Here is a 25850-nt window from a genome sequence, read left to right as displayed (position 1 = left end):
TCCTCCACTTATCCCTTCAACGTTGGTATTTCTCAAGAGATTCTAGTCTCCTCCTTGACCCTCTCTACTGAAGAATTTCATGCATCCCCAAGGCTTCAATTATAACCTAGATGGTGATAATTTATGACTCTAGAACAGTTCTCCCTGATCAGCTCCAAACCACCTTAGCAGGTTATACATCACCTGGATATAGCATACTCAATTCAAACTCACCTCCTCTTCCTGCCCGAATCTGCAGCTCTGCTCTTCTACATGGAGGAGAGAGAACCACCATTTGTCCACCTCTTTGACCCATGCAGAATCCTGGGCCTCACCGTGGACTGACCCCTCCCCTCAGCTGAGCACCCAGCGTCCTCTGAACATCTGCCTCCCTGATGCAGCTCGGCTCCCCGTCCACTCCCCGTGCTCTACAGTAATCACCGCGGCAGCTTCCCCACCCAGCCTCATCTCCTGGTCATCTCCACCCGGCCCTGGGCCTTTTCAAAGCCCTAAAAATGCTCACTACCCCTAGAAACAGGTTATCTGAGAACTCTTCTTCCTCTTGAAGAAGGCAGGAGACCAGCACAATGTTCTCCTGGAATTCTTCACAACCCTTGCTCCCAAGCATCTAGAATGCCCTTCTCTTAAGGTTCTGTGCCCTAAAACCACCTCTTAAAAATGACAAATGTGTTCAGCATTTTTTATGACTTGAGCACTTTGTCTCATCTAATCCTTCCTATTCTTTTGTACATATTTCCATTTCGGTGATGAGAAAACTGAGGGCAGAAGAGTTCATGAACGGCCTGACCAGTCACACAAGTACTAGGACAGGGAATGGGGAATGGAATGCAGATTAGCCAGGACATTGCTTCCTGCTGTTCACTCACAGTCAAACCAATACCTGATAACCATCATATAAAATGCAGGTACAGACTAACTTTGCTACATGCTTAATATTTATGAAGGGGCCGGCATTATGGTGCAGCATGTTACGCTGCCACCTGTGACACTGGCAGCCCATATCAGAGCACCAGCTCAAGTCCCAGCTGCTACATTTCAGATCCACCTCCTTGCTAAGGCGCCTAGGAAACCAGCAGATCATTGGGCCCTGCCATCCACATGGGAGACCCAGATGGAGCTCCAGGCTCCTGGCTTTGGCATGAACTAGCTCTAGCTGTTGTGGCCGTTTGGAGAGTAAACCAGTAAATGGAAGATCTCCCTTTGTTACTCTCTGTCACTCTGCCTTTCAAGTAAATAAATAAATCTTTTTTTTTAATTATTTTCATTTTTTTAAGATTTATTTATTTATTTATTTGAAAGGCAGAGTGACTGACAGGCAGAGGCAGAGAGAGACAGAGAAAGAGACAAAGACAGAGAGAGAGAGAATGATCTTCCATCCAATGGTTCACTCTCCAAATGGGTAACAGTTAGAGCTGGGCCAATCTGAAGTCAGGAGCCAGGAGCTTCCTCTAGGTCTCCCATGTGGGTTCAGGGGCCCAAGGACTTGGATCATCCTCTGCTGCTTTCCCAGGCACACTAGCAGAGACCTAGATTGGAAGTGGAGCAGCCGGGACTAGAATTGGATGCTGGTACTGCACACAGTGCCTTTACACACTATACCACAGTGCTGGCCCCCAAATAAACAAGTCTTTTAAAAAAAACTTATGAAGTACTTTACATAGGCATCTCATTTATCCTTTATAACTCTGTCAAATAAGCGAACTGCAGGTTCAAGAGAGTAATTTGTGCAAGGTCACACAGCTGGTAAATGGGCCTGGATTTCCCTACCTCCACTCTTTTGAACTGCGCCCTACCACCACTAAGCAGCATTTTAAAACAGAGGAGACAGACCCAGGCCAGGGTCACACATCTAATCAGAGGCAAAGTCGGGATTAGAACCCAGGCTTCCTGACTCTGCCTGGGCAGATGCTATTTTACCCTCTGTGTGTGGAGAGAATCCTGGACCTTTTCTTATTTCTACCAATTTTCTGAAAACGAGCACTACTTCCAAAGGGCTAAACCGGCCTCCAAAAGGTGGGCTTTCTGGTAGCCCTCCGCTGATGCCCGCTTCATGGCATGGGCCTGCCGCTGCCTGCTCTTCCAGTCTCTGCTCACTGCACCCACAGAACTGGGCACCCTGCTTCAGCACGCAGCCCACTGCCCCTGCCTCCTTACAGTTTTCTCACCATCAGGAACCAGGCCCCAGCTCTTTCCCCAGCTCCAACTGCCTTCCCTCACAGTCCAGCCAGGATCAAAGTCCCTCTGCCTTGCCTCTTGGAAGTCCTGTTAGTTTTTTTCCTCAATGCCATTCATTTAACTCATTCCTTCCTCCTAGCCTCCTTCTCGGGGTTTTCCCCAGCTCAATGATGGCAGGGTTGCTTCCTCTCAGACCTTGCCTCTTTGGTTTGAAACTGGCTCAAGGTAATAGTCCTCCTGGTTACTTCCTTTTTGACCAGGAATTCGTTATTCCCACGGATGAAGGCATTCTCCCCACAATGCCTCAGCTGACAGACACCAAAAAACTTCCAAAGGGGGAGGAGGGGTGATAAATGAAGAAGAGCTGACGCCAGTGAGGAAAGACGCTACCTAGCAAAGCGGAACATCAGTACTGGGGTCGTGTGGTGCAGAACAGAGGCTGGGAGAGGGAAAGGAAACTCAGGCCGTCTCTACTTGATAACTGGCAGTGGCAGGCCTGTCCCAGAAAGTTAGGGCATTTAGGCACAGAAGGAAGTAGGGCTGACAGCTAGAAACAGAGGAGCATAAAGAACTGATGGTATTGAGGGGAGACTGGACAGGAAGACTGGACATGAATCCATCGATCCCTAGCATCACAGGGTTGGAGGAGCCCTGGAAGCATTCAGGCCAAATCCCACCCCACTGTGGGAATGACAGACAGTTCTCCAAGAGGGTGGCATCCCTGTAGGTGACGTTCTCCCGCCGCGATCAATACCCAAGCTTAGGAAATCGGGATTTGGGAGGTGTATGTGAGTGAGGTTTTCAACTAACTTCAGCTTCAAGTCAACCAACACCTAGATCTCCACATCTACTGAGTACCTGCTGCGTGCACAGGCCATGGGCTATTAAGTGTGAGTCATGCAGACATGGCCCCTACTGTGGATCTTATAGTCTAAAGGGGACGGTAGGGGGTGGGGCGGGGCGGGGTGGGGGTAGAAGGTGCTGCCCAGACACAGGGCGGGCATTTAAAACATCTTCACAAAACAGGCAGCGTCTTGCTCGGGGCCCGAAGGGTGCTGAGGAGTCAGCAGAGGTCCAAGGGAGTGAGAGAGGACCGGTGCGTCAGGCTCCCCGATTTCCATGAAGGTGGTCCAGATCTTGCAGGGCCTTACCCGCCACGCTGAGGAGTACGATCTGAAACTCCCGAGGCAACGAACGCGAAGCCGTTGACCGGTTTTAAGCAAGAGAAGCGCCCTCTGGCGGTGTTGGTGGAGACGCTGTGGTAGCCAGCGGTGGTGAGGAAGCCAGAACCTAGGACGCCCGAAGGCCTTGGCGGCCCATGGGTTATGCTCCTCTATGATATGGTGCGACAAAAAACGCAAAGGTAAGGTTCAGAATGCACAGGGAAGGTCCTCTCCATCCTCCTTCACCTTTGCAGGCCAAGAACCAAAGAGGCTAGCCCTGGGTTTGCCTTATCACCTCAAGGCATGGGTCAGGGGACGGCTCGTTGCCACCCTTTCCCAGATAGGAAAACTGAGGCCTAGGGTCCCGAGATGTGAATAGAAGAGAAAATAAAGAATTGCAAACGGCCTCCCAAGAGACTGCCCGAGGTCACGCACGACTCTTCGAGGGGCCCGCGGCCTGCCCCATTTCTCCGCCAGCCATCCCCAACCGGCCGTCTTTGCTATGGAAACAGCCCTCCCGCCCTGCTCCGCGCCCCCTCTTCGCCAATGCACCCTGGGAAATGCAGTCCATCTCTGCTTGCCTGCCCGCGGCACGAGCCCACTCTGCGTCCTCAAAGGACTACAAATTCCAGAAGGCCTTGCGAAAATTCCGGCCGTCTCTGGGGGATGTGGTCTTGATGGAGAGACCCGGGATCCCGCGGGCGGGGCCGGAGGGCGAAGGGATGGTGCCCCCCAATGGGCAGCCTCCTGGGCGGGGCCCGAGTCGCCATTGGCTGCGGCGGCGCGGGGGAGGCGGGGTCACCGGAATGAGGCGCGGAGCTGTTCGCCTTTCCAGGTGCTGAGTCCGAGGGAGGCTCCAGACACGCGAGCCGCGGTCGCCGCCGCCGCAGCTGCCGCGAGAGTCGACGCCGGGAAGCCGGGGCCGTGAGGAATCGGGAGGAGCTGGGTGCGCTGACAGGCGCTGACCGCCCTCCTGCCCGCCTCCTGAGGTTGGTGCTGTGAAGACTCGCTTTTGTCTTATTGGGGCGGGGATGAGCTGAGGCGTGAGGGGGCCTGGGGAGTTGGTGGGACGTGTCCTCGCCGCTCTCGAGACCACCCGTCCTGGAGAGCCGCTGGCCACCCGTGAGCCTCCCTTGGCCAGGGGCTTGAGGTCGGAACAGCTTGGTGTTTGACGATGCAGAGGGTTCTGGAGTGTGAGGGAGGAGGGCCGGGTCGCCCCCACCCCTCCCCGGAGAGCGTTGGATGCTTGGAGCCTTCTCCACCCTCCCCCCTGTGCCTGAAGTCGCCGCTTCTTGGATTATTGAGGGTGGGAGGGGGTGTTCTGGGGTGGGGACCTTCGCCTTCACACCTGGCTGCCCCGGGTTACAAAGGAGTCTGATGTGATGGATGAGACCGCTGGATTTCTGAGTAGGGCCGTCGGAGGGTGTAAGACCCTTCCCCATTCCACCCAGCCAGCCAGGAGCCCAGGGTTTGGTGAAGAAGCGGGTTGAGAGTGCTCAAGGAGACCAGGGACTCGTCCCCTTCCCCACTGGGACCTTCCTAGGTTATTTGTGGGGAAGGAGTGAAATGCAAGAAGGAAAGGCTAGGAGACCCCTCCCCACCCTGTTCAGAGTCGCTTATAAAGGAAAGCATTGACAGATGCTTGGGGCCCCTGCGCCTAAGGTCCGAGTGGTCTGGGTGTGAGAGGTGGGGTGGGAGAAAGTAACAGGGGCTTGGACCCCTCCCCACCTGCCCCCTCGGGCCTTACCTGCAGGCCCTCTCTACCCGGATCCAGGCCCCAGACTGTACGAGTGGAGACGACCCTCCCTGCTCCGCCACGCCCCGAGGACCCGGGCTCCTGAGCCGCAGCGGGGAGCCAGTCCCAGATGGGCACGTGCGGGGCGGGACGGGGCGGGTCCCCACCACCTACGAACCCGGGAGCTCCAGGCGGACGCCCCCCGCGCGGGCTGCTGCGGTCGTCACGCCCCAGATCAGGCCGCGAGGTACTGCGTCCCGGGGCGCAGCGGCAGCTGATGGGCGCGGGGCTTTCGCGCTGGGCGCAGGCATCCGCGGGAAGACAAAGCGGCGGGCGCCGCACTGGCGGGCGTGCGCTGCGGGCTGGGCGAGGGGCGCGGCCGGGGGAGGGGGGTGTTCGGGCGCGGCGCGGGTGGCTTCGGCGGAAACGTGCCAGGAGCCGGGCGGGAGACAAAGCGCGCTCGCTCCTCGCGGGCCCGCGCGAGCTGGGATGGAAAATCCCGGAGGAGGAGGCAGCGGCAGCGTGGCAGACACTGCGCTTCGCACCCTTGCCTTTCCCCGCACCCCAGCCCACTGCCGGTGCGGTCCCCAGGTCGCTGCGTGCACGGTGGTGATCAGGGCCCCTTACGGGGGCGTTCAGGACTTTTAACCAGGAGGACAGGGACACGCAGGGGCTCTGTATTGCAGGAGGGGGGCCAGGGTCCAGAGGAGCATCCGGACTGGAAGCCCTCCCCACCCCAAGCCCCATCAAACATGTTAGATCTGACTTGGTTCTGGAGCGTGTGTGTGTGTTAGTGTGAATGTTTGGAGATCCGTGTGGGTCACAGTGCGAGTGAGAATGTGTGTGACTGGGTGAGTGTGCCCATGTGTGCTCCAGTGATGATGTGTGTGTCATCGTAGGCTTGTGCACTTTGCTGTGTGTGGAGGAAGAAGCCCACTTGCTCCTGGGCTTGGATGCTCTTGGGAACGAGGTAGTCACTCCTTCAACTCTCAAGCTATAGTCACGACCTAGGGTAGGAGCGGGTGCCCTCAGGGTGGAGACCCCTGCATGCTGCCTTGGGCCTAGCCTGCGTGTGTGAATATGGCCCAAGTAGGACTTCACAAGGAGGTGGAGCCCTGTTCAGCCCTTTGCAAAGCCTCTGGGGTCTCACTCTGAGCAGCATCCTCACCAGTGCCATACCCTTCCCATCCACAGAAATCTTAACCTCCTGTAATTGGCTGCCCTGGGAACCAGAATTTTCCCAATCCCACCACCACTGCCAAATGAGGGGCTCATCAACAGAGTCTCTAATAATATGGGTGCAAGACTGTGGCAAGGCAACTTTGTCCTCCGTGTCTGGAAGAACCATGGGGGCTGGGATTGCTTGTTAGTCACAGGTGGCATCTCACAAATATCACGTGCACTTAGAGAGGACATGAGGGTGACAGGGGTTCCACTGTGGGGTGATACCCCTAGAGGCTGAATGCAGTCCTCCCAGACCACCCCCAGCAAGTGACCCCAGTTTTACAGCACTTTTATGGCAAGTGCACTTTGAGATAATCACCGCAGAACTCTTCTTCCCATTGGATGAGGGGCTAGACTGTGGCCAGCAAAGCCACAGAAAGAGCATGTTCCAGTCAGTGGAGCCAGCAGCCTCCTGGTCCCATCCCAACAGGCAGCCACGGCCAGTGTTAACAGCGACCTCTGCTGGGTGGAAGTTAAACCAAAGCACAGTCTGGCAACTAATACCCCCTGGTGTAGAGGCTCAGAGTGGGCATAGTTAAACCAAAGCACAGTCTAGCAACTAATACCCCCTGGTGTAGAGGCTCAGAGTGGGCATTGGCATTGTTAGGTGAAACCACAAACCTCTCAGTTTCAAAGTGCACCGTCTACCAGCAGAGTCCTGAGTTTATGTGGTTGTCTGTAGGCCCTTCCAGCTGGTTCCAGAAGTGGAACTGCTGCTGTCCTCACCCCATGTTTAAAGAGGGCCTGGAGGCCTTTGTTCAACCAGTTGAGGGTGGGCATCAAATCTGTTTATAAGACCAATGTATGGGCCGGCACCGTGGCTCAATAGGCTAATCCTCCGCCTTGCAGTGCCGGCACACCGGGTTCTAGTCCCGGTCGGGGCACCAGATTCTGTCCCGGTTGCCCCTCTTCCAGGCCAGCTCTCTGCTATGGCCCGGGAGTGCAGTGGAGGATGGTCCAAGTCCTTGGGCCCTGCACCTGCATGGGAGACCAGGAGAAACACCTGGCTCCTGCCTTCGGATCAGCGCGATGTGCCGGCCATGGCAGCCATTGGAGGGTGAACCAACGGCAAAGGAAGACCTTTCTCTCTGTCTCTCTCTCTCATTGTCCACTCTGCCTGTCAAAAAAAAAAAAAAAAAAAAAGACCAATGTATAGAAAATGTTTATGTAGGCCGGCGCCGCGGCTCACTAGGCTAATCCTCCGCCTTGCGGCGCCGGCACACCGGGTTCTAGTCCCGGTCGGGGCGCCGGATTCTGTCCCGGTTGCCCCTCTTCCAGGCCAGCCCTCTGCTGTGGCCAGGGAGTGCAGTGGAGGATGGCCCAGGTGCTTGGGCCCTGCACCCCATGGGAGACCAGGAAAAGCACCTGGCTCCTGGCTCCTGCCATCGGATCAGCGCGGTGCGCCGGCCGCAGCGCGCCGGCCGCGGCGGCCATTGGAGGGTGAACCAACGGCAAAAGGAAGACCTTTCTCTCTGTCTCTCTCTCTCACTGTCCACTCTGCCTGTCAAAAAAAAAAAAAATGTTTATGTAGCTCAGGGGGGTATTAGCATCTTTTTGGTCTCTCCTTCTCCCTCTACTACTCCCTGCCTCCCTCCCCTGTTCTACTTTTATCCTCTTCCTCATTATTAAATTAGCCAATAATATATTTTTTCCAAGACAAGGCTTCTTTTCCTCAATGATAATGTGGCCCAGAAAATGCAGACACCTGGAGGCTATTACTAAATGCAAAATACTGACAAAGACTGGCTTTTCCAGGCCTAACAATAGGTGTGGGAGAAGTGAATGAGACATGTTCAGTGCTTACTGCCCACCTGGTGACATGTGTCTTTTTTCCTGGAGTTACTGTGCAGGGATTTCATGCAGTCACAAAGTCTTTAGAGCTCCTCAAAGGAAGGAGGTATTTAAATACCTGGGATTGTTCTAACTTTGGCATCCATGTGATTTGCATTGAACTACGTGACTCAGTATCATAAAGTAAAAATAGGACTTAATTTCTTCCTCGCCTGTTTGGAAAGTGACTGCATATAGTGTGTTGTGTTCTGCATTGGAGAGTGAAAAGCTAAATTACCTCATAAACTGAAGCACCTGCTTATCCTGATTAGCGAGTGGTGCTTAACATCACCTACAGGCAATAACATTATTTTATGTTTCTTTTAATTCATACCTGAATCTTTGTCTTGTAAAATGTTTCCTCCTGCTCATACATTATTACTTTCACTTGAGGTTAATCAAGAATGTTTAATCCTGGTACTGGAGCCAAACAAATTAAATACCAGCAGATACAGGAAGATGTGGGTGGTGTTTCTGTTCCTTTTGGGCTCAAAAAAAAAATTCTTGGAGTTCATTGCAAAGAAGAAAAGGGCCCTAGGGTTTGGTACATCTTATGGGTGGAGTTACAGCTCTCTGAGGAGAGGCTCCTTAGAAATTTCTACAAGGGCTGATCATGTTGAAGAATCTGACTGTGCACGCAAGGGGCAGCAGGCATGCTGGGAGTGAGACTGCGTGCAGCCCCTGGGATTCCTAAATTTCCACAGTAATGCAGCTTTTCTGGGAAAATTCCAATAAGTCCCCCTGCCCCAGCTCTCCTGCTTCCACAGGCAGTCAGCAGAGTGGCTAGGGGAGGGAGCTGTCCAGGGTTCTGGAGCCCGCTTGATGGAAAGGGAGGCGTTAGGGTGATGAAGCATAAGCAAGTGCTGGGGGCACAGCCTCTGAGGATTTCCCCCAGAGCTGGTCACAGAACAGAATGGAAAGAAAGAGAGCTGTAGAGGCTTTTACTGCCTCCCTTCAAATGAACCCATCGGCAATCCCTATTTAAAGAATTACAAGCTAATAATAAGAAGAGGAAACATCTTCTGAGTCAGGCTCTTCACGTGTAAGAATGTATTTAATCCTCACAGTCTTATGAGTAGGTGGTATTCTTCCCACTTTGAAGATGAGGAAATGAAGCTCGAGAGGAACGGGGCTTTTCCAAGGTCGCACGGAAGGGACAGTTTTGTTCCATCCTGGATCTCTGAAACTCCAGACCTGCCTTTACCACCATTGCTGTCCTCCTATTGCCATTACAGAAGCAAAAGTGAAGTCTTAGCCTCTCCTATATAAGATTCTAACCAAATTTTAAAGGAATGGGATTGGAGACCAACTAGGATTCTGACACAAATCACAAATATTCTGCTCAAATTCAGCAGATTTACACTTATCCTGGCAACAGGCTTGTGACCTGAACTCAAATATCAAAAGAAGTGAAAAAGGGCAGTGTAATGACTCTCATGAGCAGTGGCCCAGGGTTTTCTTTCCAGAGTGGAAAAATTTCACAGGAAGCTAAGCCTGGATGGCAACAGTGTTCTTTTTCCCTCTTTTAAGAAAGGAAGGGAAAAAAATAAAAACTCATGAGGAGTCTATTATGATTTGACAGAGTGCATACAGGGCTTATCTTTGTTGTCTAGCATCCTGTTCCAAAGCTAAGGACTCTTGGGTATTATTAAGAGACTCCTTCTACCTATTCCCACCTCAGATTTTCACAGCAAAGCCTCTAACACCTAAATAAAAGTTTTCACTGTTGTGGCCTCAGCCATCTCAGGGAAGCATCACATTCCTGTCCTTGCATCATCACAGCCACTGCTGCACCTTCATAGGTGGCTGCAAGACTCCAGAAAGTAGGCAGGTTTGGGGCTTGGAGGATTGTGTGTCCTCTGGTCCTCCTAGGGTGGCAGTTCCAACTGTCCCAATCTTGTCACACCTGCAAGGGCTCATGCCTGAGAACATCCTGTTTAGCAGCTGTCAGTTTAGATGTCTAAAGAGGGTAGAGCAACACAGAAGTGCTTTCTTCCCTCTCTCTGGGCCTCAGTCTGCACAACACTCAGCTGGGGGTCCTGGCCTTTAAAGAAAAGGCTTCACATCAAGCTGGTCTCTATTCCATTTGGAGTGATTCCTTTCCCTTACAGGCTGGGGCTTTACAGAGCTCTGACGCAGAAGCAAAGGCTGCTATTGCTTTTCCCGAGGGCACTCGGAGGCCAAGGACCTGGCTCCTCATCTGGGTCTGCTCTGAGTCATGTAACCACAGACAGATTTGATTGTTTTCTTATTTAGAGTCATTAATTAACTCTCCAAAGCATCAGGACAGCATGTAATAAGAGAGGCCATTTGTGGGGGTCTCTAGGCAGTCATGCCTTGGGATGAGCACCATCTCTTTTGCTAACAGGATCAGGAAATGGTCTTTAATCATGGATGTAACCCTTCAGAAAGGTTAGATTGTCAAGATCTTAGTCCGAAATAGAAGGAAACAATAATGCAATTAATTACTATAGGATGCTGTAGTTATTCTGCAAAACCTAGGAGGCTCAGGACTGGACTTTTCATTCATTCATTAAACATTTCTTGTGCCTGCAATGGCCCGGGCACAGAGCTGGGCACAGGAAACCCCAACTTGGGATAAGCCCTGCCGTAGAGAAATTTTGAATGAAGAGAAGAAACAGATGCAGAAACCCTGAAAATAGTATGTGTTATAAACAGAGTTTTTTAGAAATGAAAATAACCTTAATGATCATAAATCATCTGTTTTTTAACATAGGAATGAGTTGAGGGAAGCAGAGGGTTGTTCTGGCCAAAGCCCTGGTTAGTGGCAAAAATGGGGTTTAGAAAGAGCATGGTCTCTCCACTGTCCTAAACAGCTCTGCTCATTAAATTATCCAAAGAGCACATTTCCTTCCATCCTATTCCAGTGCAAAACCCAAATTTAAAGTTGAAATATGAGCAAATAATATATAAGAATAGGAAAAATAGAATATGTATCTACATTAGTGATGTCTAGTATGGTAGCTGCTAGCCACAAGTGGCCATTGAGCACTTGAAATGTGGTTAGTCCCAATTGAGATTTTTCTATAATTATAAAACATACACATATTTCAAAACTTATAAAGAATGTAAAATATCTCATTAATAACAGTAACATTGATTGCAGGTTGAAATAATATTTGGGATATATTGAATTAACTAAAATATGTTATTAAAATTAATTTCACTTGATTATTTTTACTTTTTAATATGGCTGTTAGGAAATTTATAAGTATGAATGTCGTTTGCATTTGTAACTCACGTTGTATTTCTATTGGACAGCGTTGGTGTAGAGTGCTTCCATTTAGGAAGAAATTTTCTTTACAAACTAAGGCATTTAACAAAGTGAGTTATAGAGTCAATCAGCCTGAGATTGAAGCCTGACTCCGCTATTTGAGCTTGTTGACCCTGAGCAAGTTGTACTTCTGATTCCTTACATATAAAGCAAGGGTGATAACAGAGCTTGCCTCCTAAGTCATGAGTTAAATCACTTAGAACAGCAGAGTGGTTCATAGTGAGTGTTCACTTAATATTAACTATTGTTGCTATTATAAGAGAAGACTAATGGAATCGTAAAGGAGAAGGGCAACTGGATGGAGAACAAGCAGATAATTTTCAGATAAATCAAACAAAAAACTTACTACTAGTTAAAGCATGATTTATTTGCTAAGTGAAAGCTCCTGAATTGCCAGGATGTGGCCCGTATTTTGTGACAGATAATGATGGCTGAGGAAAGATTTCAAGCCATTTACATAAGCATACAATGAATAAACAAATTAGCTAACTGCATTATGCACAGGTCTTGACTTCTGCTAATGAGTTGAGGAAGAGGATGATTATAGGGTACTTGGACCAAATGACTCAAGAGCTCTAAGTCTCTTGGACTCCAAGATTTCTCAGGGGAACACGAGAGGCTTGTTCTCTGGGAGAATGATCCTGGACAGGAATCAAACACAACCACAGTCAAAGTCCCTCTGTCACCCACTGACCATGGTCAAGGCACTGAGTCTGTTTCCTCCCCTGTAAAATGGAGTTAGTACCAGCCCCTTGCAGATTGTGGTAAAGAACAAATTAGGTAATGCAAATAAAACCCTTGGCACATAGTAAGCACTCAACAAATGATAGCTATATAAGTGAAATTTCAGATGTCCCTTAGTAGGGAACTCTGTTTTTTAGTCGAGAATGTAGAGAATTCTGTTCTGAATATCCAGAACCTTTCCTACAATTCCACTGCTTTAGCCCCCATTCTAATTGGGTCTCTGAAGGGGCTGAGAGAATGGTTTCATGTGATTTAATGAGTCTACACCAAAATACAGGGATTCAATAGCTTTGGGAATCCTCTACACAATTTTTTATGTTCTTTGTCCAGTTAACACATCTAAGATTCTTTCCCTGGGATGATGAAGCAAGAGGAAAAATGAACATTATTCTCAATCATGTCTATCCAAAAGTTTTGAGATTCTGACCTTGGTGTGTAGAACACTTTACATAAGTTTTCCTTTAAAAAGAAAGAGCCGAAATCCGAGAACCATATTTTCCTGCCTCCTGAACAGGCCATGGATTCAGTCACTGCACAGATCCGAGGGAGCACCTTGTTGCTGCCCTTGATTAACTTTTTGTCTTTCAAATGTGTGCCTTCTAGAGCAAATAAATATGCATTAAGCTCAGTAAAGACCTATGTTAACATAGCATGTTGAAATGGCAAGAAAACACTCAAACCAGTTCCACAGAAGTGGGGGGATCCCTGGAGATGCTTAAGCAGGAGAGCAACACAGTCAGATTTCCTGGGTTGAAGTGTGGTTGGAGGATTTAGGTGGGGAAGAGCCAGGAGGCACTTTCTTCCTGATTCTGCTGAGACGCCCCTGACTTCCAGGACTTAGAACTGCCTGTCTGATTTATAGATAATTAGAAATAATTATCTCTTTTTTAATGTGAGGGATGAGACTTAAGGAAGTTGAGCATTGCTCTGGCCAACAACCCTGACTATTGGCAAAGATGGGGCTTAGAATCATGTACCAGGGCTGACATTGTGGTGCAGTAGGTTAAGCTTCCATCTGCTATGTTGGCATCCCTTATGAGTGCTGGTTCAAGTCCCAGCTGCTCCACTTCCAATCTAGCTCCCTGTTAATGCACCTGGGAACCAGCAAAAGATAGCCCAAGTGCTTGGGCCTCTGCACCCACGTGGGAGAACTGGATGGAGTTCCAGGCTCCTGTTGCAGCCATTTGGAGTGAATCAGAGGACAAAAGGTCATTCTCTCTGTATAATTCTGCCTTTCAGATAAATAATTCTTTACCCAAACAAACAAGCAAAAAACAACTGGTGCTAAGTTCTTTTTGGATAGTCTGGTCTTGAAATGTATTGTTCCCCACTTGTTCACTCTTTGTTCACTCAGCAAATACTGAGTGCTGTGTACAAGGGGTATTCATAAAGTTCATGGAAAATGTGTAGCATGAAAAAACACTGTATCTGAATTTCAAATTTTTTGCACCCAAAGAACATATCTTTTAATTACACTGTTCATGAACTTTTTGAAGTATACTCATAGCTAGGGAGGGGACTGTTGAGAATCCTTGCATTGGAGGAGCTCAGAGTATGACTGGGGAGAGTAAAGGAAGCCAAGAAACCACAGGAGGTGTGGCCAACACAGGTTGACTGTGGCAGTGGGGAAGCTGTGGATCTCACCCAGACAGACTTGAGGTTAAGTCTCATTTTCACCACCAAATACGTGGAATTGGGCAAGTGCTTTGATCTTTCTGAGTCTCATTTTCCTCTTCCTAGGGCAATAAAACCAACTTTTCCTGGGGATTCATGGCAATTATGTAGCAACATTTAAGAAAATTCTCAGGGATATTAGTAACCCTCCTTTATTGAGTGGTTACAGTGGATCAGGAATTGTGCTTGGCACTTTATGTGTATAAGAGCCCCGTTATCCCTTTCATAGTTGAGGAATGCAATACCCAGGGACTTAAGTAACTTGCTCCAGGTCACACAGGTGAAATTAGGACCCCAAGTTAGGCAATGACTACAGAGCCAGCTCTCAACCACTGCCTCTCTGGTTCAAGGTCAGCAAGAACTATTAATTTGAAGAAGGTAGAGGTGATTTGTGTTTCAGCTTGTGGAGAAGTCTTCTGCCTGATCTTCAAGGGAGAGGCATAACGTGGAGAGGCCACGAAGGATAAATGGGGTGGGGAAGGTAGGGAAAATTGTGATCAAGTGAACAGGGGCAGGAATGCTGATGGTGTGTGCTAAGGGCTCTGAAACTGCAGAGTCTCTGTAGGAAATAGATGTTTAGAAAGTTAGAGAAACACAAGTAGGCAAAGAAAGGGATGTGAAATCTGAAACCACCAGTTTAAGGCATCTCACTGAACTGGGACATTTTGTTGCCATATTGAGTGTGCTCAGCAAGTGTGCCCAAAGCCCGAGCCTGTAGAGAGCTTGGCCAGATGACACCATGGTCCTGCACCTTTCAAAGAATTTTCATGACCTTTTCTCTCATTAAGTCTTCAAACTAGAGGAGAGTAGGGGTCTTCTACAAGGATCGCTGCCTGTGTCAAGTGGCAGGCAGCAAAGGCTGCCAGGAAGCACGGAGGCCAAGCACAGCTCTGGAGTCCAAGCCAAAGCAAGAAACTAGGAGAGGCCTTCTCTGTGAGGGAGGGGGCAAAAGCATTGCTCCCTCAACAGAGGCCTTTTTCCTGGCTCTGGGAGGCTCACATTATCCTTTGATTCACGATTTCCCAGTGGCAGGCAAGCAGCCACCTCCCGGGGTGGCTGCTGTGAGGGCTTGAGTTAGGGTCATTGCAAATCCCACAGCACTTTTTGGATGCAGCACCTGTCAATCCTGGCCCTCCTCCTATGCAGACCGTTTGGCCCACAAAAGGAGATTTTTCCAGACTTGCCACCTTGAATTCATTCTGCTTACCTCCCTGTAGGCTGCAGGGTCTGAAAATCAAGCCCCATTCTCCTTACAGTGGTTAGAAGGAAAATCTGTCTTTTCTAATGGCTGCAGTCGCAATCTGTACCAGATCTCTCTCCATGGCTACGCTTCTAATAACAATGGAAAACAAAGACAGGAAGGGAGAGGGATGTGAGTGCCGCACTTCATCTAAGAGGCACCTGCAGTTCTGTGGAGGATGCAAGGCAGTGTGTGTGTGTGGGGGGGGGGGGTAACTTTCACAGCACTGAGATCCCTTGATAAGCAAAAAAGGAGTTTTGATGTGCAAGATGATAAGAGATGAAAGAGATCCTGTGCCTCATTGTGTTTTCTTTGAAAAGTCACACTAGCATTCCAGATGCCCTCCACGGTCCTGGGAGAATAAATACAGGGTGAGCAAGGCCATGAAGATTTTGACAAGTTGTCCAGAGATAAGCCTCTAGTGATTAGAAATGTTATCACTAATGAGAAATGACAAACATTTGGTAATGGAGTGTTAAGGGCTTATCTGGCCACTGACCCCAATAACAATTAATGTACATACTGAATGTAAAAGGCCCAATAGTGACTTCCAAAGAAATCAAGTCAGAAAATCCGAATGATAATAATAAAGGCATGGCTGGTTGGGAAGGCCGGCATCAGAAAGTAGGACTGTGTGTTTCACCTAGAGCCACTTCATCAGCCAGGCCCCTTTAACTTGGTCACTCTGCTCCCAAGGCTCCAACATGCCATTCTTTGAGGTTTCTGTGATCAGCCCCAGCATAGGGCCTGGCATACGTAGGTGCTCAGCAGGTGTTCACAGCCTGTTCACACGCCTGGCTCCCAAGTTCTGTGATAAGTTCTGTGAGAGAATGCAGAGAACAAGACACAGTCCCTGCCTCAGGGAACTAGTTCCAAAATAGAACAAGGAACACAGTGTAGGGAATATGCAAATGAACATAGCCACCCTATGATGTTCCCTTTCAGGTGCTTCTCTGGAATAATGTAATCCAGCAGGCAAGGCAAACTGCGATCTTATAAATACTGCCAACCTCACGCCAGATCTGAGTAGGCCCCACTGCAGAACCTGGGGTAGCAGAGTAAAGGCCAAGGTGACAAAGGCTGTGAAAACTTCACACACTATATTTGCAAGACCCTTTGCCTGCAATTACAACAAGCTGCCACAGAGGGCACCATGACGCAGTGTGGTCCAAGCAGTTTCACTGTCGGCTGATGTGTGTGGAACAAAGAATGGTTTCTCAATTGTTTTCCTTCAGAAAAATAGAATTTAGAATTAATTGATCATAAAGAGACTGCATAGTTTAATAAAATCAAGCAACAGTAACCTAAATATAGTAAGTGGAGGGTTGTGAATCCATCAACATTCATTTAACAAATCCATTGTGACAAAAAAAAAAAGCACAAAGTTTCTGCCCTTAGGTACTTAGTCCTGCAAGGAAGACAGAGACGGATAATTACAGTGCAGGGATGTAAGTAGTGTAAAGGAGGGGTGGGCAGAGAGCACTCTAAACAGAGTGGTGACTAATTCTGCCAAGGGGAACACACACCCCACACACACACTTGACACCTGAGTCAGAGTGTTTACACCAACACGTCTAGAGCAGTAAAGCCAGTGGGCAGTCTTTGAGATGCTAAAAGGAATTTGGATTGGTCTTCTGAGTGACCTTAAGTACACCACCTACATCTTAGGACCTTAGTTTCCTAATCTGGTGCTCCAAGGCCTTGGCAATGACCATCCTGACTCTGTGGGCTGGAGCAGCATGGGAGTTCGAGTAATGACTTTGATCTCCACTCAACAGGCCTGGCTTGGCCCCAGCCCTAAGGCCTCCTTGGCACCTGCTTGTCTGGACCTTGGTGATGCTACCCCTTGATTCTAGCTGAAATGGTCCAGAGGATCCCAGGGGATTAGCAAACATGGTGATCTCAGAGGAACTTGGTGTTTGTGAGGTGTCAGCTTTTTGTGTTCAGTGGAAATGTTCTAGCTCCTAAGATGCTGTTTGGCTTCACCCTCCCTGAAGCCAGGCTGGCCCTGCCATAGCACTGAACATTGCCTGTGCTGCCTTGCTCCCTCCTCACCAGCAGGTCTTCTGATCTGTTGCCTGTCCCTGAGGCACCCTTGGGAAAGCCTCGGCCCAGTCAGGCAAAGGAAAACTGGTACAGGCCAATCCCACCTTTGCCTCTCAGACCCCCTTGAAGACAAGGCCCTATCTGTACTTCCCTCTGAGACCTTCTTGGTTCCTGGCAGGCTGAACCTCAAGCCAGCCCCTACCCTTGCTTTCCCAGGTCCACGTCCTCTACCCCTGTCTCTGAGCATGGCAGTGCCCTCCCCAGAACTGGCACTTTTGTGTCAAGGGATACAGAGGAGCAACCATCTTTAATAAATACCAGAGTCTTTAAATCTAAACAAACCACTTAAAGCTGCTGATCGCCCTATGGAGTTTCAGTCTACAATATATTAGAGCCAGACGTGGCTAAGAGAGCAAACACACGGAAGCACTGAAAGAGCCCTCACTGAAGTTCTGTTCACAAGTCTCTGGAAGACTCCTTTAAAGTAATCCATGTGCTCGGGAAGCTTCAGATAGGCCCTGAAACATCCACGTGGGCCAGAGCTAGCCAGGACTTGCCTCCACCCCATCCCCTACCTGGACCTTCCTAGTACACAGAGCTTGTCCCTGCTAGCTCAGACCGGATTGGCTCAGGCTCCCTTTCTCAACCAAGGGCCAACGGAGCCTTGATAACCCCACCACCACCACCATTATCAAACACATGGTCCTCTGGCTTGGGCCTGAATAGCCCCTCCCTGGGCAGGAAGTTCTGGGCACCTCCCAGGAGTGGCCACTCCTGCTAAGATTCCCTTTCCATAGTAGCAAGCAAAGGGAAAATCAACATAGAGCCTTAAAAACCATTCTTTTTAAAAATGTTCACTCATTCTTTTTTTTTTTTTTTTTTTTTTTGAGATTTATTTATTTATTTGAAAGACAGAGTTACAGAGAGAGGTAGGCAGAGAGAGGTCTTCTATCCTCTGGTTCACTCCCCAGATGGCCGCAATGGCTGGAGCTGTGCTGATCCAAAGCCAGGAGCCAGGAGCTTCTTCTGGGTCTCCCATGCGGATGCAGGGGCCCAAGGACTTGGGCCACCTTCTAATGCTTTCCCAGGCCATAGCAGAGAGCTGGATCAAAAGTGGAGCCACCAGGAGTCATAACAGCGCCGCCCATATGGGATGCCGGCACTGCAGGCAGCAGCTTTACCCGCTATGCCACAGCACCAGCCCCTCATTCATTCATTTTTATTTTAAAGGCAGAGCAACAGAGAGAGAGAGAGAGGGAGAGAGAGAGATAAAGAGATCTTGCATCTACTTGTTTACTGCCCCAAATGTCCATTACAGCCAGATCTGGACCAAGCCAAAGCTAGGAGCCAGGAACTTCATCCAGGCTTCCCAGATGGGTGGCAGGATCCCAAGTGCTTCAGTCATCATCTGCTGCCTCCCAGTCACATTCGCAGAAAGCTAGATCAGAAGACAGAGGCTGGTCTGGATCCCAGCCACTTTGATATGAGATGCAAGTATCCTAAGTGGTGGCTTAACCCACTGTGCCACATCCCTCCAACCTCTGATCCAGCTTTCTGTTAATGTGCCTGAGAGGCAACAGATGATGACCCAAGTCCTTGGGTCCCTGACACTCCTGTGGGAGACCTGGATGGAGTTCTGGCTCTTCAGTCTGGCCCAGCACTGGCTGTTGTGGGCAACTGAAGAGTGAACCAGTGGATAGAAGATTGATCTCTCTCTTTCTCTCTTCCTCTCTGTCACTTTGCCTTTCAGATAAATATATATATATATTTTTTTTTTTTTTAAGCCATCCCGCAGAGGATGTTGCCTCACCTCCACCGAGGGAGATGATAAGGGCAGCCTAAAATAAGCAGAGCTCTTTAGAAATTGAACACAGAGACAAATTAAAACATTCATTGGAAGCTATAGAAGGCAGAGCAGTGAAGTGAGAAACAAGATGTCTCCCTCCAAATCACTGCAGAAAGAAAAGAAATCATCAGCTGTGGCTCAAAAGTCAGGAAAGAAAGGATATTCAGAAAACATGAAACAATGGCAGGAGGCCACCCAGATTGGTTATGACAATAAACGTAAGCATTTAACATTCCCTTGTTAGAAGACAAAGGTTCCCAGGTTAAATTAACCCAAGAGAGTCACCTAAAATAAAACAGCTCCAGGGTAGGCAAAGCTATAGCAGGTAAATGCAAACAAAAGAAAAAGCATGAGTGGTATATCAGACAAAGCACAATTTAAGTCAATAAGCAGTGTCAAACAGGATGAAAAGGGTAATTTTATATTCATAGGAGCAATTGTGAAAGCATAACTGTTCTGAACACTTGTACACTCAGTACTTTACCATTAAAATACAAGAGACAAAATTTGTTACAAGAAATACCAGAAGAAGCTGGCCAAATGGACGGTTGTTGGCATAAATTTGCATACTGTTCTCAATGCCTGACGTAAGAAGCCTAAACACATTTCAGGAGTAATATAATGAGATTGAATTAAAAGGTGGGTACTGAAGTTTGTAGCAATCTGAATGATGTTTGTCATGTTTTAAAAGACTGCCATAGGTTGGTTTTTGAGATATAAATGGTAAATTTAGTATAAACACAGTATAATTATAACTGTAATTTTAACAATTCTAAACCACTGAAAAGCTGCTGGAAACCACTGAAAGCAAATATAGCAAAATCTTAACATTTGGTATATTTAGAAAGGTTAAAATTTAGATATCTTAAATTTTCCTTTCTACTTTTTCTTCCAATGTTCTTTAGTGATCATATAATAGTCTGTGACTTGAAAAATGAACTAAAAGAATAGAGTAAGAATCATCCACATAGAATAGGATTTATAATTTCCAAAATTTGTGAAAATATACAAGGATACTTCACAAAGTTCATGGAAAAGTAGAATTAAAAGATGTTTATTTTAGTTCAAAAGAAGCATGAAATCCATGCATAGTTTGTTTCATGAAATGCACATTTCTATGAATGTTTTGAAGACTCCTCTTATTCACAAAAGGTGGTAAAATGTAACAAGCAAGGGCAGATGACAGGAATGCCAGCCTGGGCCTCTTGGCACCTCCAGACCCTACTGGGTCACTCTCTCCTGAAACTCTGTTCCTTTGCCCCAGGCACTGCCCTCTCCCTAGTGTGCCTTTTCCACTCCTCCATCATCCGCTGGCAGCTCAAATGTGGCTGTTCCAAGACACACCCCATTCCCTTGCTTTACCCTTCTTCCTGGCCATAGGGTCCTCTCCCATGCTTGTCCAGGGATGCAGCTCCCCTGTAGATGCTGTCCTAAATTCATCTCTAGCCCCAAACTCACCACAGAGCTTCAAGGGTGTACATCAGTGTACAGACTGGGCGCCACCTCAGAGGTTCAGGGAAAGAATGGTGAACATGCTTGCAGTCAAGCCCCCGAGTACAAGATGGTCAGGCACAGGGGCTGAGTGTGAGTCAGGGATGCCCCAGCGGTGGTGATGAGGCCGTTTAGGTACCCACAGGCAGATGTAGCAGAAGATCCCTAAGATGGAATCAGAATAAATTGTCTTGCGTGTGGCCCACTCCATGTCATCTGAAAACAAAACCTATGGCTGTCTCTGATTTGTGGGATTAGGAATTATGGTTATTGCAGCAATCAAGAAAAACAACAAAGGCGAATTTTAGAACGCAGGCCGGGCTGCCCTGGTACTTGGAGTGCCCTCTCTGGGCCCCTCAAGTTTGCTTCTGCCCACCACACACATGCAGTCATCAGTTCAGGGACAGACTGTACCCTGCCACTGAGATTTGCTGGTCAGTGGTTTCTGATCTGGCCTTCCGACTTCTCAGGGCAGAGCAGAGAGTCTGTAAATGCCCTGAAGTCTTTAATCTACCAGTAAAACGAGTGAGGATGAGATCAGGTTTCCAGCCCACTGATGTGGTATATTAATTTAAAGGCTTTTATAACTACAAAGTATAGTCTCTTTTGAAAAGGACAAAAATAAACTTAAGTACTAATGCTAAACATATATTCTTATCAATTTGAGCTCTAAGTACATACTTTTACTGAAAGTAAATTACTTTAAGAGTACTTTCTAAAATTATTACATATAATTTCTCTTACATTCCCAGGTCTGGATTGCTTTTCCAGCTACCATTTTATTTTGAAAGGCAAATGTGCATGAGACCACTCTTTGGGAAATGGTTTCATGAAGTACTATCTGGTTTTGGAGAAATAGATGCTTCTAAGTGACATCTAGCAAGTCTCTTAACTTTTCTAATTTGCAATCTCTTCTTAGAAGTAAGGAAAATAATATCCACCATAAAAGGCTGTTGAAAAAAACCATGTTTCTTATGTAAAGGGTCTAGTACGGTGTCTGTCTTGCTCAGCAAGTCTAGCCGTTGTTGGCACTCTCCCTGGAAACAGTTTTCAGTCTCCCTGCCCCTCCCCCATGCACATGACAAGTGAGAAGCCAGGTGGGGAACACTCCCCGGGCTCCATCCAGTCCCCAGCAGGTCAGCTCTAACCTACCACCTCCCTTCTGCTCTCACTCAAGAAACACTGGGTAGCACTGATTTTGTCTGCAACTGAAATGATTATAGGACAGTCCTTGTAATTATTGTTTATTTGTTTAAGTAAATTAGTCCCAAGCCTTAGTGCTTTATCAAGTGTAACAAATAAATGGGGATGCACTAATGTCTAGAAGAAAAGTCCCAATTATTTGAAAGCCTGTTTTCTCAGAGCCAGGCAAATCATAACTTCCTTGGATGTCAGCAGCCCTGACAGCCCCTCATTATGTGATACTAAGGGAACCCAGCTCCTTGCCTCAGTCAGACTCTCAAGCAATTGGGTACATAGTGCCACATTTTCCTATCCCCTCAAACCCTAGTCTCTCACTCACATAGTGCCTTGCCTTTAGATGACAGTTCATAAATGTTTCATGAATAAATGCATCTGCCCCCACTTGTGTACCTCCCTGCACTGGGACCAGTAAATGTGCATTATGAGCCAAAAGCAGGTCAGATGACCTGGCTTCTAGCAATAATGTGCACAGAAGGCAAATGATTAAATAATGCATGTCTATCCACTTGACACGACATTCTGCAGCCACTGGAAATGATGCTCTCGAAGACTCAAAGGCCACATGGAGAGGCATCTAACATTAATTGAATAAATAGACCATAAAACATGTGCTGGTCTAGCCATCATGTGCATGGCCCCATATGTAGGGGAAGACCAAACAGAATCTGTTACTGTGAAAGGGGCATGATTCTGCTTGATATGTTTCCAAATGCTCTTCCATGTTGTTCAGTTTTTACAATAAACAGGGAGGTAAAGGGGGTATGGGTGGGGAACAGCCCCCAAGGTTGGAAATTAACCCAGGGCTTCTTCATGGGCATGTGGCCAAACTCAGTGTGCTGAACTCAGAATGAAGGCTGAGGGGCTGGGCTGGGGGAAAGATGGGTCAGCCAGAGTTCATTCAGGAATGAAATGTGGACTTGACCCAAAATAGCTGTCATGCTCAACCTGAGTCTGAATTAATCCTCCTCTTAGTTTATTGACATCTATGAAATTGATTCTCGCCACAGAATCACAACCCATGGCCCTGGCATTTCAGTCGATAAAAAGCGTGACTGGGAGGCAGTGGAAAGCATCTGCACTGAGTATCCTCAGAGGGCACCGTGCACACAGACTTGGCGAAGGCCCCCGCGTCCCCTCTGGAGAGCGTTGCTGTGCATTACTGGAGGGAAAGAGGAGTGCGTGGAGGGGGGGCACAGGGAGAGGTGGGGGGGTGTCTTAGTCCGTTTTCTATTGCTGTAACTGAGTATCACAGACTGAGTATTTATGGAGAGTGAAAGTTTATTCAGCTCATGGTTCAGAGGGCTGGGAAGTTCAAGATTGGCAGCTGCATCTGGTAAGGTCCTTTCTGCTGGTGGGGACTCTGCATGCACAGGGCACAGGGAGACAACACCCTGGCTCAGGTCTCACTTCCTCTTTTTATGAAACCACAGTCCCACTGGATCAGGGCCCCACATTACAGCCTCAATTAACCTAAATTATCTCCCAAAGGTCCCACCACCACGTACCAATCAGATTAAGTTTCCGCATTCTTCTTAATACTGCACACTAGGGATTTAATTTCAATGTGAGGGGCGAGTGTTTGGCCCAATAGTTAGGAAGCCTGTGTCGGAAACTGAAGTGCCTAGATTAGATGCCCACCTCCAGCTCGTGACTCCAGCTTCCTGCTAGTGCAGATCCTGAGAGAAAGCAAGTAATGGTGTGAGTCAGTCACTTCCTGCCACCTGTGTGGAGTCCTAGATTGAGTTCCAGACTCCCAGCTTTGGACCCTAGCTGGCCATTAAGGGCATTTGGGGAGGGAACCAGCAAATGAGATATCTCTCCTTCTCTCTCGCTCAAATAAATGTAGTTTTTTTGTCTTTTGTTGTTGTTGCTGTTGTTTTAAATTTCAACATGAGTTTTGGTGGAGGCATTCAAACCATAGCAAGGGGTGTGTGGTGGCGGGGCTGGGGGAGGAAAGAGCAGCTCCTGGTGTCAGGTGTCAGCTCCTGGTGTTGAAGCCCAGACCTCCTTGGCTGCAGGCTCCTCTGCCCTCATGCTAGAAGCCTGGCCCCACTTCGAGTTCCTTTCCTCACTGCAGGAAATTCCCCTCCGCTCTCCTAAGACCAGGCCCACTGCTTGGTTCCAGGAACAGTTTCCTCCCTTAGTCCACAAGTCCTTCATCTGGAAGAGAACAGGAAAGGGCACAGCTCAGAGGGCTTGCAGAGACTCATGACTGACAAGGATAACTAGGACAGGCCAGTGTAAGCCCCGGGCTACACCGCCCCACTCCTTTCCAGCTGGGCTACTGATCACGCTACACTGCAGGCCAGGGGGAGGAGCCTGTGGTGCCCACAGCATGTGTCCTGAGTCTGGCTCTTGTTTCTGATGAGAGCAGAAACAACCATTCTCCTGGAGTTGGTGCAGGAGCCTTGACCCAGTGCCCCCAGGCCTACCCAGGTCCTTCTTGGAAACTGCACCCAGCTCCAAGGTTTCCAGGGTAGTCAGTATCATTGGACACAAGTCTTCCTGAGTCTCTCAGAACAATCCCTGCTTGGATATAGAGCACTAAGCTGGTACCCAGTTCTGGCAGCCTCTATCATACTAAGCTCCTCAGGGTATGGCAGTTAGCTTGACTAGAATGGAACCCACTGTAACCAACCAGAATGTAGACAGGCCTTGGCTTTGCTGGTGTTGAAGCCCAGACCACCAGCAATCCAGCCCTTGGGTTCTTGTGTACCCACTTTGAGATACCTGATGTGCCAGGACCAACTCCAGAGTCCTAATCTTGTAATGAACTATATCCTCACCTGAGTCTGCCCCATCCATGGCACCCAGCATGCAGCCATCAGAACACTGTTGTCTCCACTGAGACTCTCCTGGCTTGGTCAGGCTGACATGCTCTGATCACGGCCACCATGGGATTTTTGACATAGTCATAGGTGCCAGGCTCTAGAACTGGATGGGTCATGGCCTCCTCAGGCTCTCTGCACACTCCACTATGGCATGACCGTCTGTGTCTAGTTCTGCCTCCTTCCTCTAGGGCAGGGACCAAATGTGACCCCCTCAAGCCCTTAGTTCAGGCTCAGGCACAGATGGAGCACTCTATAATGTGGGGACTCCAGGGACCGCCCTGTCTCTGACCCTCCTAAGCTCACCCCCTCACTTCCTTCCACAATTAGACACAGAAAACACAGGGATTAGAGGTCCACTGCTCAGCATGACTTCCTGGAAAGTGCTTTTCTCCCTCTGACCAGTTCTGCTATCCAGCTCCTGCTTTTGAAGTCCTGACGCAAGACAGTGTGAGGACAGAAGGGTGAACCGACCTCCCCCTGCAAAGTCCCAAGGCAAGGAATCCTCTTGGGAGTGAGCAGTCCAGGCCCTTGTGCTGCTGCCTCCACCCCCAGATCTGCAGGGGGAGTGGGAGAGAGGAGACGGGTATATCCAGTCTGTGAACCAGAGGAAGAATGGCTGCTTGAGGCAGCCTATGTGGCTCTTCTCTTTGAAGTGTTGCCTCTGACACATCCGTCAAAGATTTGTCCTAGCCTTTCTGATCACGCACAGTTTATTGCCCTCTGCTTCCTAATGTCTTTTTTCCATGCCCAAATCTTCTCTGGCAGTGTTCACAGAAGCAAAAGAGCCTTCAAGCTGGAAAATCTTGGGCCATTAGCTGCTCTAAGTGGAGTCAAGTGAGTTGGTCTCCACGGTGATGTTTATTTCCCTGCTCCTGGGTTGAGGCATAGGCTGCTCAGATGCTCCAAAGCAAACAAAGAAACGGGATGCGGATGAAGATGGACACAAGCTCACAGGAAGTCTCGGGCACCTGGCAGAGGGACAGACCCATTAACTGGCACTGGGCCCTCCCCTCTCCAAGACCACATCTTTCCTTTCCATTTCTGGGCCTTTTGCAGAGGAAACAAGGGACTGGGTCCTTAAGTGAACCTGTCTTGTAGCTGCCCCTGCTTTCCAAGTCCCCCCGCCCCATCCTGCCCACTCCCTCCCTCCTGCCTTTCTCTGATTTAATGGCTCAGCTCCCACATTTGGAGGTGACTGCTCATAGTGCGTCTGCGCCCCCCAGTCATTTTCAACTCCCCATCCCACTTCTGTGACCCAAATGCAAAATGTTACACGGCTCCCAACCACAGAATCATCCTGCTGACTTCTGCCCGTAGTCTGGGATTCTGCCTGTCCAGTATACTAGCCACTGG

The 25850-nt window shown here is 48.7% G+C and overlaps 1 protein-coding gene across 3 annotated transcripts in view; it reads left to right on the top strand.

Annotated features, from left to right (window-relative positions):
* The first annotated feature begins 4131 nt into the window (after positions 1 to 4131).
* Positions 4132 to 25850, top strand: part of SMPD3 (sphingomyelin phosphodiesterase 3) — an 82725-nt gene continuing 61006 nt past the window's right edge. For all 3 annotated transcript variants that reach the window (XM_070062649.1, XM_008257514.4, XM_070062646.1), the window contains exon 1: positions 4132 to 4327. The gene's annotated coding sequence lies outside the window, so the exon portion shown is untranslated. The remainder of the gene's footprint in view (positions 4328 to 25850) is intronic.

This window comes from Oryctolagus cuniculus, chromosome 18 (genome assembly GCF_964237555.1).
Source record: "Oryctolagus cuniculus chromosome 18, mOryCun1.1, whole genome shotgun sequence".
Classification (NCBI taxonomy): domain Eukaryota; kingdom Metazoa; phylum Chordata; class Mammalia; order Lagomorpha; family Leporidae; genus Oryctolagus; species Oryctolagus cuniculus.
Note: the sequence above shows the minus strand (reverse complement) of the source record. Positions and strands in the feature narration are given on the sequence as shown.